Below are 18,995 nucleotides of genomic sequence, written 5' to 3'. Positions count from 1 at the left end.
TCCTCTTAAATCTGGATAATTTTGTTTAAAATTCCAAACTCTTTTATCTGGATGAGGTTTAAATGATTTTAAGTCTTCAAAGTTCCTCTTATTTCTATTTTTTTAAAGAATTTATTTATTTATTTGACATAGAGAGAAAGCACAAGCAGGGGGAGTGGCAGGCAGAGGGAGAGGGAGAAGCAGGCTTCCTGCTGAGCAGGGAGCCCGAAGTGGGGCTCCATCCCAGGACCCCGGGATCATGACCCGAGCCGAAGGCAGTCGCCTAACCAACTGAGCCACCCAGGAACCCCAGTTCCTCTTACTTCTAGACTATCTTTCAAGCAAAGGGACTTTCCTTAATAACTAATAAGAACATTTCCAAATCTAGTAAGACAGAGGGCTTAGAGTTGTGTCTCACTTGCACTACAGAAGGTATTCACCAGATATTTTTGTAACATTAAGATAATTGAACTAATGCTTACAATGTAAAAAATAATAATAATCATAATAAAAACAAAAACAGCAGACTTCTGCCAGCTTTATAGTTTATGGGAGACAAAAATGAAATGGTGAAGGAAACATTTTTATTATTATTTTCATTAACATACAATGTAATATTTGTTTCAGGGGTACAGGCCCGTGATTCATCAGTCTTACACAATTCACAGCGCTCACGATAGCACATTTTTCACAATTCATCCACCCCAGGTGGATCCAAGTGATAGAGAAGGAAGCAAACACACTTCAGTGGTTTGAGTTTGAGACTATGAAGTGAGAATACTGTACTGTTTGCTGACTTCCTCACCTCACAGGGGTTTTCTGAGAATTAAATGGTTAAAACACTTTGAAGATGACAAATGCTTAAGAGCTAGGCATTATTATTATCTGAAACTATTATTACATCAATTCCTTGTATAATCAAGTATTATTATTGGAAGCGCTACAAGAAAATCTAATCTTCGGAGATTTTCGGCTCTATTTGCAGAACAAAGGGGCATGGATATCATTCATCCTAAGTACTTTAGACATGTGAATCGAGAGTATCTCGACAGTGAGTGAGTATTTCTTGTTTGTCCATATTTCAACTAATAAGAACTTTGTATTTATTGGCATGACCCAAAAAGCAATATGGTACTTTGGGGAGGAAAAAACCCACAAGATTTAGATTCTAGAATAAGGTAAAACTAAAATGGAACCTACCCAAACATTTTCAGCTGAGATTAAAACCCCTCCTGGCTATTTGAATAAATTGCTCTTTCAGTAATTAAAACTGTAACCTATGGTCTTTAGTAAATTCTAGCAATTTCTCTGTAGTCAATTTCAAGTATTTTCTAACTGGCTTCTTTCCAAAGAGTACACCTGTGTGTTAGTTGAACAATGTCTTACTGAAAGATGAAATTAACTAATTTTGTTTGATTTGGATCTTGGTTAAAACTCTGAAGTTAGATATTTATATGCAGAGCCACATAAAGAATACTAGTTTAAATTATTCCACCAGGGACTATAATAAGATTTCCATTTAGCTAACAGAACATTAGAATATGCTTAGCTAATGAAAACGATTTATCTGTTTTACTATCAAACACAAGAATTGGAGGAGCGGCAAAGAACTATTATTTTAAGTACAGAACTTCTAGTATTTTACCTTTCTTCCCTTCCATACTACATCCTTTTCCTAAATTTATTCACTTTTGTTTCTGAACTTTGAAAAGACCTTGATCTACTTTAATTCATGAAAACCCAGTAAAACATTGTTTTGACTTTAAGTAATGGGCCTTTAATGCCTTTGATCCCCCTTTTCCATGTAAAATAAAAGCCTAATGATTCCTATAAATGGGAGGAATAAAGTTTATTTCAATAACTATTTTCATTTTATGAGGGTAATTTAAGTTTTCACTTTTGTCCATTAATTATATGGGATGTCACAAGTGTTGGAAAATGGGATTTGCTTATAATTCCAGTTTTGATCTCAGTTTTTGCTTTGTATGGAATTAACACGTAAGAGCATGGGTGCCACCATCCACCCCTGTACCACCTCAAGAGTGCAGGTGTGTGCAGTAAGAATCTGCCGCCATTCACAATCCTACTACAATTCCTGAACAATCACACTTTCCACGGCCCCACAAAGGCCTCCAAGGAACCCCCATCTTGCTGTCAGAACATGCAAGCTCTCCTTACCCTTGGACATGTGGACTTCATACAGCCTTGATGGGAAGGAATGTGGCTGGTTTCCCATGCCATGTTCTCTGGGACCCAAACCTAGTCAAGATTAGGAGAGATACTCAAGTTTATGAGAGGAGACTTTTAACTGTGCCTTGTATGCCTCCTTTATTACCTCCCCAGTTTTTGTAGCCTACCTCTGGAAAAGTAATAAATGTTTGTGATTTTTTTAAAAAGAATATTCAAGGGGCGCCTGGGTGGCTCAGTCATTAAGCATCTGCCTTCAGCTCAGGTCATGATCCCAGGGTCCTGGGATCGAGCCCCACATCGGGCTCCCTGCTCCGCGGGAAGCCTGCTTCTCCCTCTCCCACTCCCCCTGCTTATGTTCCTGCTCTCACTATCTCTCTCTGTCAAATAAATAAATAAAATCTTTAAAAAAAAAAGGAATATTCAATTCTACAATCAAAACATTAGAGAAACAAATAAATGAGGATAAATGAAACCAAGCATGGAAATAGATATCATGTGAGAAACATTTAAAAAAAAAAAAGTAGAACACACATGTGCTAAAAACATTGGAATGGATGGAAGGCCCGAGTAGGCACTAAATATTCATGAGGCATGTGATCCATCAGATTTTCATGAGGCACTAAATAAATATTCATGAGACCTTTAATTAGCCACTTGGTGGTGGTACCCATTTAACCTCCATTTGTTGTCAACCTACTACTCAGTTTGCAAGCTTGTTCTGCAACAATATTATTCATGGGACACTAGTGACCCACAGGGCTGATGCCCAAAGAGTAGCATTTGCGTCTTTGAAGGGCATATGTTCTAAAACTTTAAACACACACATACAAGAAAGTCCTAATTATATTAACATATATATAAAGAACTCTTATAAATCAATAATATAAACACCATAAAAAATTGGCAAGAATTGGGTGCCTGGGTGGCTCAGATGGTTAAGCGTCTGCTTTCAGCTCAGGTCATGATCCCAGGGTCCTGGGATGGAGTCCCGCATCAGGCTCCCTGCTCCTTGGGAGCCTGCTTCTCCCTCTGCCCGCCCCCCCTCTGTCTCTCATGAATAAATAAATAAATAAAATATTTTTAAAAATTGGCAAGAATTATAAACATGCAGATTCACAGTAAAAGAAATATATGTTAAAGCATGTTTTAGGAGTATATAAAATCAGAGAAAGAAAGAGAGAGTCTTTCAGATACTCTCATAGCCACCCTCTTGTAGCTCCTCCAGGGTTGGGGTGGGACCAGAGAAAGGCGGGAAAAGGCAAATGGATGCTGCACCCTCTTCTCTGTGGGCTGTTGGGACCGACAACCCAATGGTGGCTCTCTCATCAACACACATGTGGTTGGAGGGCCACATACTTCTCAAATTTTATCCGGTTCACCAAAACAATATTTTTCTAAGCATTCCCAGAGAAATCTTATGTATGCTGCCTTCTACACCTCGATTGCATGTGGCAGCTTCTATTAAGTCCTTTTCCTGGAAAACTGATGCCTCTGCTTCAAAGGTTTCACTACCCTGAAGTCACGGTGTCTCCCTGCACAAAATGAGGAGAATGGACCACTCTACACTCTGCATCACCCTTTGTCACACAAACTCAAGAGAAGCAAACAGCTATAATTCTTACAAGACAAAATTCTGTCATGGACCCTACTAAGGAGATACAGTTGCAGAAGAATCTAAAGGACCTCATCTGGAAGTAGTCCCATGGCATGATCCACAGAGTAACTATTAGGGTTTTATCCCTCCATCCTTCCTTCATTTCCTTCATTCTTTTTCTACCTTATGTTCAATTTTTAGCGTTGCTACTAAAGTGGGGTCCAGCAATATTGCATCACTGGGCAGCTGTTAGAAATGTAGAGCCTCGGTCCTACCCCAGACCCACTTCAGCAGAATCTGCGTGTTAACAAGATCTTCTGGTTATTCAAAGGTACATTAAAGTTGAAGTACTGATTTCTAGAACAGAATTTCTGGATCTCCTGCTCCAGTCTCTCACGTCCACAGGCATTCTTGGCTGGGGTGGCTCCTTTCTCCAACAGACTCCACCTCATACAAAGCTGTCCTTGGCAACATTTTAGTCCCCATACCCCTTCTTTTCCGTTTTCTGATGCCCTTTCTTGTGACCTTTGTCCTTCCCTTCCTGTTGATAAATGTCCACTCAGGCTCCTCGGCTCCACTTACCTTCCTCCCAGAGAGGCTAGAAACACACTCTGAGGATCAGCTGGGACTGGCTCAAAGGACCCCGCCCTGCCTCTTCTAGTGCCAGATGTAATTTAATCATTCCCAGAGTTCAGAGGTTTATGACTTGTTTCTTGTAGTTCCAAATGTGCGGTCAAGATGCTCCGGTGTTGAGTTGGCAGGACTAATGGCTTATTTAAATATTTTCCAATTCTGCTCTTTCAGACCACTGCTTCCACATTGCTATCACTTGGAAATGAATGTAGTGAAATCATGAAGCTTCTGTCAAGTTTGCCTTTAAACTTTTATACTGATTAAGTCATTATACCAGCAGTTTCTATGAACTAAATCTATTCTGAAAGAAGGAGTATCTGGAATTGGGACCCAAAATCTTTCCATTGGTTCTTGGACATACTTTGTGAGTGCGCTTTTGTTTCCTAGACATGGCAAAAAAAAATTGTATTTGAAATCCAAAAAGGTCGTGGATGACTTTCTGTATTTCTGGGGCACTTAGAGAATCCAACTGCATCCACAGAGTGAAGTGCTTTCATCTGAGTGCGCACACATGCACACACACGCACGCACACAACTGCTGTACCTTATTGTCCAAACTTCTTGTCCCTGTCAGAGATGGGGAAAAAAAAGGTTATCACTAGGGGAAAAAAAATCAACTCTAAAACTGGTGATATTATGCATTTTTACATTGGACTATTGAGGACAATTCAGCTGAAAGACATCACTAGTTACACAACTCAGATGACTGATGCTGTGGTTCACAAAGGCTACAAAAAAAAATATAGGGAAACTGGACTCCATTAAAATTAAAAACTTTTGGGGGTGTCTGGGTGGCTCAATCGGTTAAGCATCTGACTCTTGGTTTCGGCTCAAGTCATTATCACAGGGTCCTGAGATCAAGCCCCATGCTGGGCTCTGCTCTCAGCACAGAGGCGGCTTGTCCCTCTCCCTCTGCTCCTTCCCCCACTCATGTGCATTCGCTCTTTCAAGTAAATGAATAAATAAAATCTTTAAAAAAATGAAAAACTTTTGTGCATCAAAAGACACTGTCAACAGAGTGAAAAGGCAACCACGGAAAGGGAAAAAATCTTTGCAAATCATACATCTGATAAGAGGTTAATATCCATAATATGTAAGGAATACCTACAACTTAACAACAGAAAGACAAAGAGCTCAATTAGAAAATGGGCAAAGGATCTGATAGACATGTCTCCAAAGAAGATCTACAAGGGCCAATAAGCAGGTAAAAAGATTCCCCACACCACTAGTCATTAGAAAAATACAAATCAAAATCACAATGAGATGCCACCTCACAACTACTAGAATGGTTATAATTGAAATGTTTAAAATAGCAGGTATTCCTGAAGGTGTGGAGAAATTGGAACACTCGTGAATGGCTGGTGGGAATGTCAAGTGGTGCAGGCACTCTGGAAAATAGTTTGTTGGTTCCGCAACAAAACTAAACAAAGAATTTTCACATTTGAACCAGCAATTCCACTCACAGTATACATCTGAAAACAGGGACTCAAACAGATACTTTTATGCCAATGTTCATAGTAGTGTTATCCACAATAGCCAAAAAGTGGAGATAACCTGAGTGTCCATCAACAGATGACCAAATAGATAAACAAAATGTGGCAGATGCATACAATGGAATATTGTTCAATAATAAAAAAGAATGAAGTTCTATGCATACAACAATGTGAATGAACCTTGAAGACATTATGTCAAACGAAATTAGCCAGAGTATCTAGAATAGGCAAATTCATAGAGATGGGAAGTGGGTAAAGTTTATCAAGGGCTGGGGGAAGGGAGGAATCAGTAATTATTGTTCAGTGGGTAGGTCACTAGATTCATACAGAGAAGCCATAGACCCCTCCCCTTAAGGGAAGGAATCTTGAAGAATTTGGGGCCATGTTTTAAGACCACCACACTCTCTGTAATGGGTTGAATTGTGTCCCCCCACACACACCTAGTCCTAAATCCTGGTACTATAAATGTGACCTTTTTTGGAAATAGGGTCTTTGTAGATCTGATTAAGTTAAAGATCTTGGTATGAAATCATCTTGAATTTAGGGTGGGCTCTAAATCCAATAACTAGTATCCTAATTAGAGAAAGGAGAGAGAAATTTGAGATGCACATAGAGTTAGGGGAAAGAAAGCTTTGTGAAGATGAAGGCAGAGACTGGAGTTATGACAAGCCAAGGAATGGCAGGACCACTAGAGGCTGGGAGAGGCAAGGAAGGATTCTTCCCTAGAGACTTCAGATGGAATGTGGCCCTGCTGACGCCTTGATTTCAAACTTCTGGCCTCCAAAACTGTGATAAAATACATTTCTGCCATTTTTGGCTGCCAAGTTTATGGAAATTTCTTATGGCCACTCTCATAAACTAATACACTACACCTGTGAAGAAATAAAGAATTGTGTTAAGTTTTTAGCTTTTACGTCTTCCAATAAATTTGGGGAATTGGGAGGTGCTGGTGTCAGGATAGAATCTGTCGCCTCTACTCTCCTCCTCTCCTCCTCTATTCTACCCTGTTTTCAGATGGTGGGGTCTCTGATACAGCGCTGTCGTCTTTGACTATCTTTGGTGGCAAATCAAGTTCAAGAGCACTCCTGCTATCACTCTGCTCATGATACTCCCATCGTTCCAGATAAGAAATTGTTGATTTTGCCCCTCAGGATAGGCCATCCACTTTACAGAACTCTGCTCTGCCAGCATTCTCTGAGACATCCAAGACACACGCATCATCTCCTGGTTTCTCCTGGTTGATCTCCACCACATTTCTCCATAGACTGTGGTTCAAGGTTATAGATGTTTCCTTTTTTGTTGAAGACGGGGATACATCTGACTTATTTTACTTTGTTGCTTTGATTTACTATCCAAGATGAGAAGGTAGCATAATCTTAACATTATTCTGCCTCTTAAAAACTGGGAGTCCAATCATGCCATCCCAAATTTTGATATTCTACAGCAGAGGTTGGTAAACTTTTCCTGTCAAGGGCCAGATAGTAAATATTTGAGTTCTTGCATTGCAACCACTCAACTCTGCCATTGTAGTAAAAAGCAGTCATAGGCAACATGTAAACAAATAAGCATGGCTGTTTTCCAATCGAACTTTGTGAACAACAATGGAATATACTACATGCAATGCGCAATGTGATTTTGGGGGCTGGGTCATAAAAGGCATGCAGCTTCTGCCCTCTTTTCTGGGACACTGAGAAGTCTGATCACCCTGAACTGCCATGCTGGAGAGCCTTTAAAATCCCTAATGAGATACTACACACAGAGACATGTGAGGGAGATCCTCTCCTCCTAACAGCCACCAGCACCAAATGTTTCTAGCCTTATGCTGTCTGTTACCTTACCCATGTGGCTAAGGAGTGCTTGAAATGTGGCTGGAGCACCTGAAGAACTGAATTTTAAATTTTAGTTTATTTTAACATTAGGGTTAATGTAAAATACATCGTTACTAATTTTTATACTAATGGCATGTTGAAATGATAACATTTTGGATATACTGGGTAAAATAAAATATATTATTAAAAATTAATTTTACCTGTTTCTTTTTCCTTTTTTAAAAATTTGGCTACTATGGGGTGCCTGGGTGGCTCAGTCATTAAGCGTCTGCCTTCAGCTCAGGTCATGGTCCCAGGGTCCTGGGATCCAGCCCCGCATCAGACTCCCTGCTCCATGGGAAGCCTGTGTCTCCCTCTCCCACTCCCCCTGCTTGTGTTCCCTCTCTCGCTGTGCCTCTCTCTGTCAAATAAATAAATAAATATTTTTTAAAATGTGGCTACTAGGAAATTCTAAATTATTTATGGCTCACATTATATATTTTTTTATTTTTATTTATTTATTTATTTTAAAACCAGTATAATTAACATACAGTATTACATTATTTTCAGGTGTACAATATAATGATTCAACAATTCAATAGATTACTCAGTGTTCATCAAGGTAAGTTTACTTTTAATCCCCTTAATCTATATCACCCACCCCCCCCACCCACTTCTCCTCTGGCAACCACCAGTCTGTTTTTTTGTTTGTCTCTTTTTTTAAGTTTGTTCATTTGTTTGTTTCTTAAATCCCACATATGAATGAAATCATGTGGTATTTTTGTTTTTTTCTGAACGATTTATTTCACTTAGCATTATACCCTCTAGATCCACATTGTTACAAATGACAAGATACTCTTTTTATGGCTGAATAATATTCCATTATATATACCACATCTTCTTTATCTATTCATCTATCAATGGACACTTGGGCTGCTTCCATCATTTAGCTACTGTTAAGTAATGCTGCAATAAACATAGGGGTACAGATATATTTTCAAATTCGTGTTTTCATTTTCTTTGGGTAAATAGGCAGTTGTAGAATTCTTTATATTTCTATTGGAAAGAGTTTCTCAAGCATCATCTCCAGGTTCAGGAATCCAGAGCTGGGGACCCTAGGCAGTTGTCTCCCACCTCACCAGGTAAGTCACTTGAACCAGATGAGCTTCCACAGGCCTTTCATGCCTCTGCTGTCCCCAAGCATGGAACAAACCTAAAATTCACAGTGGGTCCTGGTGGAGGTTAAAAGACACTTGGAACAGACAAAAAGGTCTTTCTTTGCCTGATGCTTTTTGCTCCTTTAGAGCACTAAGGCATTTTAGAACAATTTTAGTTGCTTACTTTCAACACCAGCTCATCTCATTATTAGCTGTGTGATCTTAAGTGTGTTTCTATACCTCTCTGAACATCTTAGTCTTCATGTTAAAAAGAGAAAGAGAGAGATTTATTGTGAATCCATCTAACCTGCCCTACTCTGTGAGTTTCTTGAAGATGTGATGTGATCCCTGCCTGGTGGAGATGTCATGAGGATCAGGCATCAGAGCCCACCGAACATCTAATGCTCAATCAACAAATAAATAAGACTCAGTGCCTAAGAGTTCTGAAGGACCAGGAGGGGAAAGCCCTTGAGAACACGGTACTGATGAAAGAGTTTACATTCGTGTGCGTGCGTGTGTGTGTGCACACATGTATATGTGTGTATGTGTATGTTGCTCGGGAGGAAGGGGTGCAGGCGACAAACAATAAGCAAATAAACAAATAAATACATAACTCCAGATGGGGTCTATACTGGGAGGAAGAATAAAGAAAGATGAGTTGCTGCTGAGAGCCAGGGTGGAGAGGCTGGTTGGGGAAGGCTTCTCGCTAAGGGGACCTCCACTGAGGGTCAGCGTTGGCCAGTCTCCATTTCATCAAGTGCCAAACCCGCAAGGATACAGCTTTTGGGCAGAAACCTGTCCTTTAACGCTGCCTCTTTTTGCTTTTCCTGTATCCATCAACACTGTTTTTCTTTTTACTCCAAAAACTGCCGGTATAATCCCAGAATCACCAGATCAGTGCAATTTTCTAAGAAAACAATTTAACAAAAGTCAATTTGCCTAAAATCAATCCCTCCAAAGTGAATTTGCATCTAGGCATCTTGCTCAGGGATGCTACTTTCACCTACCTTTTTAAAAAAAATAACTATTAGAACAATGGAATATTATGCAGCCATCAAAAGGAATGAGATCTTGCCATTTGCAACGACGTGGATGGAACTGGAGGGTGTTATGCTGAGTGAAATAAGTCAATCAGAGAAAGACATGTATCATATGACCTCACTGATATGAGGAATTCTTAATCTCAGGAACAAACTGAGGGTTGCTGGAGTGGTCGGGGGTGGGAGGGATGGGGTGGCTGGGTGATAGACATTGGGGAAGATATGTGCTACGGTGAGGGCTGTGAATTGTGTAAGACTGTTGAATCACAGATCTGTACTTCTGAAACAAATAACGCAACATATTTTAAGAAAAAAGAAAAAGAAGAAGATAGCAGGAGAGGAAGAATGAAGGGGAGTAAGTCAGAGGGGGAGATGAACCAGGAGAGATGATGGACTCTGAAAAACAAACTGAGGGTTCTAGAGGGGAGGAGGGTAGGGGGATGGGTTAGCCTGGTGATGGGTATTAAAGAGGGCACATTCTGCATGGAGCACTGGGTGTTATGAACAAACAATGAATCATGGAACACTACACCAAAACAAATTATGTAATATATGGTGATTAACACAACAATAAAAAAAATTAAAAAAAAAACTATTAGAGCTTTTTTCTATGTAGTAAGTCAGTTTTACCCTCGTGAAATTTTTTTCTAATTTTTCTGTTTCAGTCACTCGCTAAAACATCTCTTATTTTCCTGTTTCTGATAAATATGTCTGTGGTTATTCCCATATGATTAACCAAACTGATCACTCTTGCGATTTCTACCTGCTTGATTCTTTGTTTCTTTATATCTATGTGTCTCTCTGGGATTACTGACACAAATCACCCCTCCTGTGGTTGATGCATTTAATGCTGCGTTACTACTGGGACAGAGAACAAACCATTCTGCAGAAAGCTTCCTAGTGGAAAGTTTTTACTATGTGCTTCTAGCTTCGTAAAGTGGAAAAATAAAATGACAATTTCTGTGTGGCTGTGCACCTTAAACCCACTTGGCGAGGGCAAGCTTCGGTAGCCCACGTGTGTGGGCAGAGACCGGGTGAAGGTTTTTCTGACTCCAGACTCCGTGCGTCAATTAAGCACTCTACACTGCTTCCATTAATAACTGTGTAAATGTACTAATTAGGCTGCTAATTAGTTAAATAAGACACCGTTGATCTACCATTCGCTCAAACACTATCTCATTTGCACTTCCAAAATGTCATTTCTTGTTACCACTATCACTTTAATGAAAAGGAAATGTGATTGAATGGATGAACAAATTAATTATGTAAAGCAGCGTTTAAAAACTTTGTCCAGTGATGGAAGAAAAAAGAAAAAAGAAAAAAAAAAACTGAGACAAGGAAATAGTTGAACAAAGTAACAAAGAAACATCCTCCTTTAGAATATATAGGCCAGTCATTCTCAGATGGGGGAGATCTTGTACCCACCCATGGCACCTCTCGAAATGTCTGAAAATATTTATTGTCACATTGGAGAGAGGGTCCCACTGGCATCTCCTAGACGAGGTTACAGATGCTACTAAAACATCCTACAACGCACAGGACAGCCCCTCACAAGAAAGGACTCTCTGACCCAAAATTTTCTCTGACGGAGAAAAACCTGGATTTAAGGGCTGCTGATATAAGGCGATTAAAATGGGATGTACTCTGAGGACTAACTGATCTTGAAGGGGATATTCTTCTCTGTGTAATCTGTTTCCCCAGTAGTCCCTTCCATGTTTTGCCATTTACAGCCAAGCCCCATGTCAGAAAGAAATCCTGTTCCTATGTTCATTTTCTCAGCCTGCAGTCTTGGGTGAGGCTGTTCTGCTTGTCTGTTTTCTCTGGCACAGCCCCCTTCTCCATCAACTCTCTTTCCATGAGCCTAACTCTTGCTCTCAGCAGAGAGAAAGGCCATTAGGGCCTCAAGTTCTGTCCCTGCTCCCAGATGCGCTGTCTGGGCGAGGCTCCCCTGCTCAGGCAGAGTGGGCGGGGTCTCTGGTTCAATCTACTCCCTTCCTGGCCAAGGCCAGCCTGAAACCAATGGAGGCAGGGGAGGGTTTTCTGTTTCTTTCCGTCCGTCCTTCTGACACCACGCTCCCCGTGTCTCTCTTCTTCCTGTTCTTCCTTCCCTCACTCCCCCTTCAGACAGCTTGTGGGCTCCTTATCCCTGGCTTTCTGACCAGCCCGCCCCATGGATGTCCAGACCTCAGGACTCCTTTCTTTCAGGCTTCCTTTTAAACCCCATTCTCGGATAGGGTCACGCAGGAAAGAGTCAAGAAGTTGGTGACTGATAATTAGTGTCTGACCCCTTCAGGCAGAGCTGCCTTTTAGCAAAGGACTGTGGCAAAGTAGGACAACTACCTAATGCACCCCAACAAATGTGCCACACTTATTCTGAGGCCTGCCTTCATCTTAGCCCTGACATGGTCATCTGCTTTCATTACTGTCTACAGCTAAGCTTCCCTAACCCAGCTGGCCTCTCCCTGCTCTTTCCCTCAAAACTCCCAGGGCGATCCTACCATTCTTAGTCCAAGGTTTGTTTTGTTTTGTTTTGTTTTGTTTTTTCACAGGAAATTTACCTGTTCCAAATAACTTTTTTTATTTTTAACTAAATGAAGCAGCAAAGCTCCCGGAAGTGCATTGGTTTGGGATGTTTTCAACCCACAGATTCAGGGCCTAATAATCCAAGATCACGGGGATTATGACCAACGATGTATTGTCCTATTTTAAATTAGAAGTGGAACCAGACAGACTGACTCCAGATAGAGCCTGTCCCCTCTAGCACCTCATGCTAAGCTCTCCTGGGATGGCTGGGAGCACCATAACACAAAGCAAGCACTCTGGAAGTGTAGGAGGGACAGTGATTACTAAAGTCTGAGGAGATGCTGGAAAATTGGAAAGATGGGAGTTGGGGCTGGACCTTTAAGTCTGGTAGAACAGGAGAAAGGACCTGCAAGGAAATGGAACACCTTCAGCATGGCACCATGGTAGAGAAGGGCCTGGAGGGGAGAAAAATGAGTCCATCAGTGTTGCTGGAGATGGAAGCTCTGGGGTGTAGAAGGGCAGTAAAGGAGGAGAGGCTAGGTAGTTGAGTCAGAGAAGATCACATAGAGCTCTAGATGACAAGCTGGATGTGGACCTTATTCTGTATGGATTCCAATGACCAGTGACAGGCTTGAGAACTTTCACTAGGACACTTGCTGCCAAGAGGAGAAGTGAGGGGAAAGGAACTTTGTAGCAATCAAAGTGAGCAGACCGAAGTCAGGGTGGATATGATGGACTGGGGCCAAAAGTCTGGTATGAAGACAAAGAAAAAGCCAATGATTAGACAATGTATATCAAAATATTTTCCCAGTGCAAGGCCCAAGGTAGGCACTCAACAAATTCTTAGTGAAGTTGATGTCTCCAAGATTTGGAGTGTAAGTGACTGGTGATGTCATTCACTGGGATCAGGAAAAGAAAACTGGGCATTCGAGGGAGATAATGGGGTGAGCTGTGGGCCACGATGTGTTTGAGGTGCTTGAGAAACCTCCAGGTGGAGATAACTAATTGGCATTGGACATACAAATCTGGAGCTCAGGAGAGAGGGGTTGGACGAGAAGAAATCATCAGTGTTTAGAGCACAGGTGAAACCACAAAAGTAAATGATATCTTCTGAGAACCAGAAAACCCATTGTTCTCCAGGGATTCTTGTGTTTTCTCCTTTAATTGATTAATTCCGGATTTTGTAACAGCCCCACACTGTACAGCGTGTGGGAAGGAGAAATGGCTCAGCCCACAACAAGCCCGGCGTGCAGTTAAAATGGGTGTGTGCTCACTCGTGTGCACGCATGTGTGCACATATCCAACTGTAGTATGATCTGTAAGTAAGCACTGTATTCTGCGGGCACATAAAGAACAGTGAGCCTAGTTCTGTCTTAGAAGTAGAGATAAAGGCGGGAGATCATGGAAATGTTCACAAAAGATACAAAAACAGAGCCTTGAAAGCTAAATGAATTTGGGATTTTTTGTTTTTGTTGTTGTGGCTGTTTTTTTCCAGGCAGAAAGGGCCACGCAAGCAAAGATGATGAGACACAAGACAGCCTGAGTGTGAACTGTTTGAACACCTGCAGCAGCATCCCAGAAGGGTCTGAGATGAGTGTGACATCACTGGATTTGTGTTTGGGGAAGACGCTCCTGGCAGCAAGCATGGCTTTTGGTTTAGAGCCTGGAAAGATGCCTGAACAAAGAACTTTATGTCAAGGTGCCTTCCTTCCCATCCTGCTGTCTGCCCCACAAGGGCTTCAGGGGGTGCTGGGCTCTGAAGACCTACACGTATGAATGGGTTGAACCATTAGAACAGGCTGTCGACCTGAGCACCTGAGCATACACATGAATGCCATTGTGGCCAGAGGAATGCAAGGGAGGCACAGACTCCTGATTGTGGGGAATAAAAAGTAGGCTGCTCAAGAAAGTAGCTCAATGATTTGGTCCCATTTGTACTTACAAGTCTTGATTTGTCATAAATCAGACTTCTTCCAGTCGTTAGTAGGTTTACACTTAACTTCCTAAATCCCCTTCTGTGTTCTAAAGAGTTGTTTCATGTGTCAACACTGGCCCAGGCTCCAGCCCCAGCACCAGCTATAGGAAGGAACCTTGAGGGACCCAAAGGAAAAGTGCCTGAAGTCAGCAGAGATGCTCTCACTGGGCTTTATACTTAGTAATTTGCATTTTAACAACTGTTAACACAGTTCACCAGGCTACGAAATTCAAGTGGGATTTGCAAAGAACTTTTATGACCTAATACAGTCCCTAAATGGGATCTCAGAATATGCTTTAACCACCTCATCTAGACTCAAGTATTTTAACAAACCAAAACCATTTTTTAAAGTGCTGATTTAATTGCTGTTGTGTTTAACTGTGTTCTCACACATGTGCTTTAAGCATTTTGCACTATGTAACCACATGAACCGGAGACTGAATTTCTAATTTCTTAAGAGCCGAGAAATGAGAGTGGGGGATTTTTTCCCACAGTTCAAGAGGCACAAGCCCTAGCATGACCGGCAACAGAGAGAAGCATAGCCACAAAAGGACTGTCCTTTCCAATGCTGGGATACTTTAATTTTCTCTCAAAGAATAAACATGCTTCTTCCATCTGGGCCTTGGAAAATGACCTCTGTCCCGCAGTGCATGATGGTGTTGGGCCAGGTTTTGCATCAAGAAATTTTCAGCAATGACCACCTAGTATGTGCCTTCTGAGTCCCATCTATGTCTACCTTTGCTCTCAGCAGCTCCTCTCCCCTGGTCCACGATTAATGTCCCAAAGGGAGTTTTCTGAAATTTCCTGCTAAGTAGAATAGAAACCCACACTGGCTCTCCAGAGCACTGCCATCCATTCACTCAGCGCAGAGTGCAGAAGAGAGGTGTTTCCTCTAGGAAACCCTCAGCAAAGTCCGGCAGGATTGGCACTTTGACAGCATATGAGACTATACGCTGAGGGTCTCCTGGTAAGAGATGAAAATCCACCCTGCTAACCAGGAGAATCAGTGTTACCATTGACTTCCTCCAAGGGCTTTATTATTCCACAAAGCTTATTTTCACCTTGTACCTGAATTTTATTTTTTTAATTTTCCTTTTCAACATTTATTTATTTATTTATTTGAGAGAGAGAGACAGAGATAGTGAGAGAGAGCACAAGTGGGGAGGAGAGGGAGAAGCAGGCCCCCCGCAGAGCAAGGAGCCCGATGCAGGAACTCGATCCCAGGACCCCGGGATCATGACCTGAGCCGAAGGCAGACGTTTAACCGACTGAGCCACCCAGGAGCCCTGTGCCTGGATTTTAAAAAGACATTTTCACCCTAGAAGTCTCTTCTAATGTTCACCAAATTAATTACATTTAAAAATATTTGTAACAATGGATGAAACTAAACTCATTTACCTTTCTCTTTCTATTATGCTTTATTTCCTCCTGATAGTAGAACAGGAAAGAGCACTGGACAAAGAGTCCCGAGTTCTGTATTTCAGTCTGAACCCTGCAATAATGCTGGAAACCTTTGAAGGTCAGTTAACCCTTCCGAGGTTCAAATTCCTGGCCTCTCAAAAGGCACAGAAGCTTTCTAAGCTGCTTGTCCCACAAAACTGCTGTGAGCTTCCGACAGGAACTGTGTCTGTGAACCCAACCTAAAAACCCAGCGCAAGCCACAGCAAAGAGAATTTTAAATTTCCCACGGACATTTCACATCAAACGTCATGTCATTTCAATGTCCTTAATTTCCTTCGATATTATCCATAGCTTTGGCCCTAAATGGTTCACATTCTTGGAATTGATTTAATAACAATCTGACAGGGGCACCTGGGTGGCTCAGTTGGTTAAGCATCTTGCCTTTGGCTCGGGTCATGATCTCCAGGTCCTGGGATCGAGTCCTGCATCGGGCCGCCTGCTCAATGGGGAATCTGCTTCTCCCTCTCACGCTCCCTCTGTACTCTCCCTCTCTATCTCTCAAATAAATAAATAGTAATAAAATCTTTTTTAAAAAATAATAATAATAATAACCTGACAGCTGTGTTTCCTGCAATATTTATAGCCACCTATGAAGACAATAACTTTCTCACCTGGGAACTAAAGACTGTGATCGTTATTAATCCATATTTAAATCTATTTAAATTATGTAGTATTGGACCATCACTGAAACCATTCCAGATCTAAGAGATTTGCCAACACGGCCTCATGTACTGTCTACTACTGTTAGATTATGCTTTGAGCCCACCAGCCCTGACGAAGCAAACACTCTGCAGAGAGCAGGCCACAGAGATCACAGAGATGCTGGGAGCTAAGAATTGAGTGAAAACGTTAATGAGGAGCATACCTTATGGATTATGAATTTGGGGAGCATTTTGAGGGGAAATCCTTTTTTATGCAAAGCTTCTTTTTAAATTCCCATGCCTTATCATGAAAAATGACAATGATTTTCAAAATGTGTCTTTGGCAGTGAAGACTATATTTGGTCTGATAAAAATCTTAGCAGCTTCCTCTTTTAACCAACAGCTCATCTAAAGCTTTTTACCAAATTCAGAATGTAAGAAAAATTACAATTAAGTCTAGAGGGTAGGAAACACAAAATCGGCCGATAGGAAACTAAGTTTTGCTTGGATGCAGCCTGTGCAAAATCATATGCACTTCTGTGTCCAACTACACAGAGTAACATCCTTGGTGCTGAATGCAAAAGCTTCAGGTGCAAGGAGCAATGATTAAACTAGATCAGGTCCAGGAACACACACTGGAACTAGAAAGAGGGACCTTCCAAAGCTCTGAGTTTTGCTTTCATCTGTAATCATCTTGCAAATAAATAGAAATTCTATTATGTGAAATCCTGGCACCTTTTTACTACAAAAGAACCATGTGTACAATTACTAGGAGCTATTACACCTTGTCAATTCTAGATCACAGAGAAAGAAGTATAGGTGCCTTCACGTGGTTAATGATCTCCTAATGAAGTGCATTTCTGCATTGATAGGGACAATTTAAATATTTCTAACTGATTACCTGAGTTTCATTTCTCTGTTAAACAAATATCTGTAATATTGAATAATATGCTTCTGTTTGGGTTTATCTTGAGGAAATTTGAATTGTCTTAATATTTGCTAATCACGTACAGATTTCAAGCACCATATTTTCAAATTAAGCTTGCTTTTGTCTGAGATCTTTCCTTTAAAAAGATATAGACTTAGCTAACTAATCTACATTTTATTGTATTTTAAGCAAAGACAGAAGGAAGCTTTGAGGAAAAAGTTAGTATGCACTGTTTTCTTTTTTCAATAGCTGTAAAGGAAAATAGTATGATCAGCCAAAAGCAAATGACCAAAAGGATTGACAGGTTGTAAGATGACAGGTTTAGGAACTGGGTAGCTAAAACACACTGTCTTCTTCAAAAGGTTGCAGAGAAGAGATAAGCTTACTTATATTTCCAGCAGCATGGTGGATTCAATCCTCTGAATGACTCCTGATAAACACCACCAAAATTTCTGAGTAAAATAATTTTATTCACTTTTTTAACTTGACAAAAACGTCAGGGATCTTCAGAAGAAAAAAAAAGTGGGGGACTAAACAAATACCAAAGTCAACTAAATGAAAGCACATAAGTGCCAGAAGAAAACATGCGTGAGCACCACTTTAACCTCCATGTAGAAAGAGACTTTCTTGCCATAACTCAAAATCCAGAGGCAATAAAACCGGGAGAAAATATTCATGACAGGTATCACAGATAAAGGGCTCATAGCTCTAGTTTTAAAATTTGGGAGGAAAAAAAGGACAAAGCCACAGATAATTCACAAAAAGAGGTATAAAAATGGCTCCAAACATGAAAAGGTGTTGTTCTTACTCATGATAAGAAAAATAGAAGTAAAACCACACTGAAATATCATTTCTTACCCAGTAGATTAGTACAATTTAAAAATGTGACAGTGCACTCTGTTGGCAAGGCTGTGGGAAATTGATGGTACATTGCTGGTGGAGTTTTGAAAGGGGAAGGACCTCGTATAGAGAGCAGTTTGGCAATATCTAACAGAACCATGTATGCTTCTCAACCCATAAATCCCGCTGCTAGAAATCTACTTAGAGGATACCCCTCCAACAACACCAACATTCATGTGCACAAAGCTATTCATGATAGCATCTTTTGTAATTACAAAATGTTGGAAACTGCCTGAACATTCAAGCACAGGAGATCAGTTGAATCAACTCTGGTGTATACACTCAATGGAATACTACGCAGCTGTTAAAAAAATGAGGGCGATCACTATGAACTGCTGTGGAGTTATTTCTAGGAGATATTATTAAGTGAAAAAAGCAAAATGCTGAAAAGTATCCTACCTTTTGTGAAAGTCTGAAAAAAAAATAAGCATATATGCCTCTATTTGCCATTGTAAAACAGAAATACAGGATGCATTCACCAGAAAACAATGAAGCCGGTTACGAGCAAGAAGGGAGAATGGAATGTAAAGGACATGAGAGGGAGTGAAATATCTTTGACTTTTGAAAGCATTTCATTGTCTTCAATGTTCAAAAAGGAAATTAAATCAATCAGAACAGGAACGGGGTGGTAGAAGCTGGGAGTCACCTAAAACACAGAGCAAGAGAATGAGAA

Source organism: Zalophus californianus, chromosome 8, assembly GCF_009762305.2.
Source record: "Zalophus californianus isolate mZalCal1 chromosome 8, mZalCal1.pri.v2, whole genome shotgun sequence".
Classification (NCBI taxonomy): Eukaryota; Metazoa; Chordata; class Mammalia; order Carnivora; family Otariidae; genus Zalophus; species Zalophus californianus.
Note: the sequence above shows the minus strand (reverse complement) of the source record.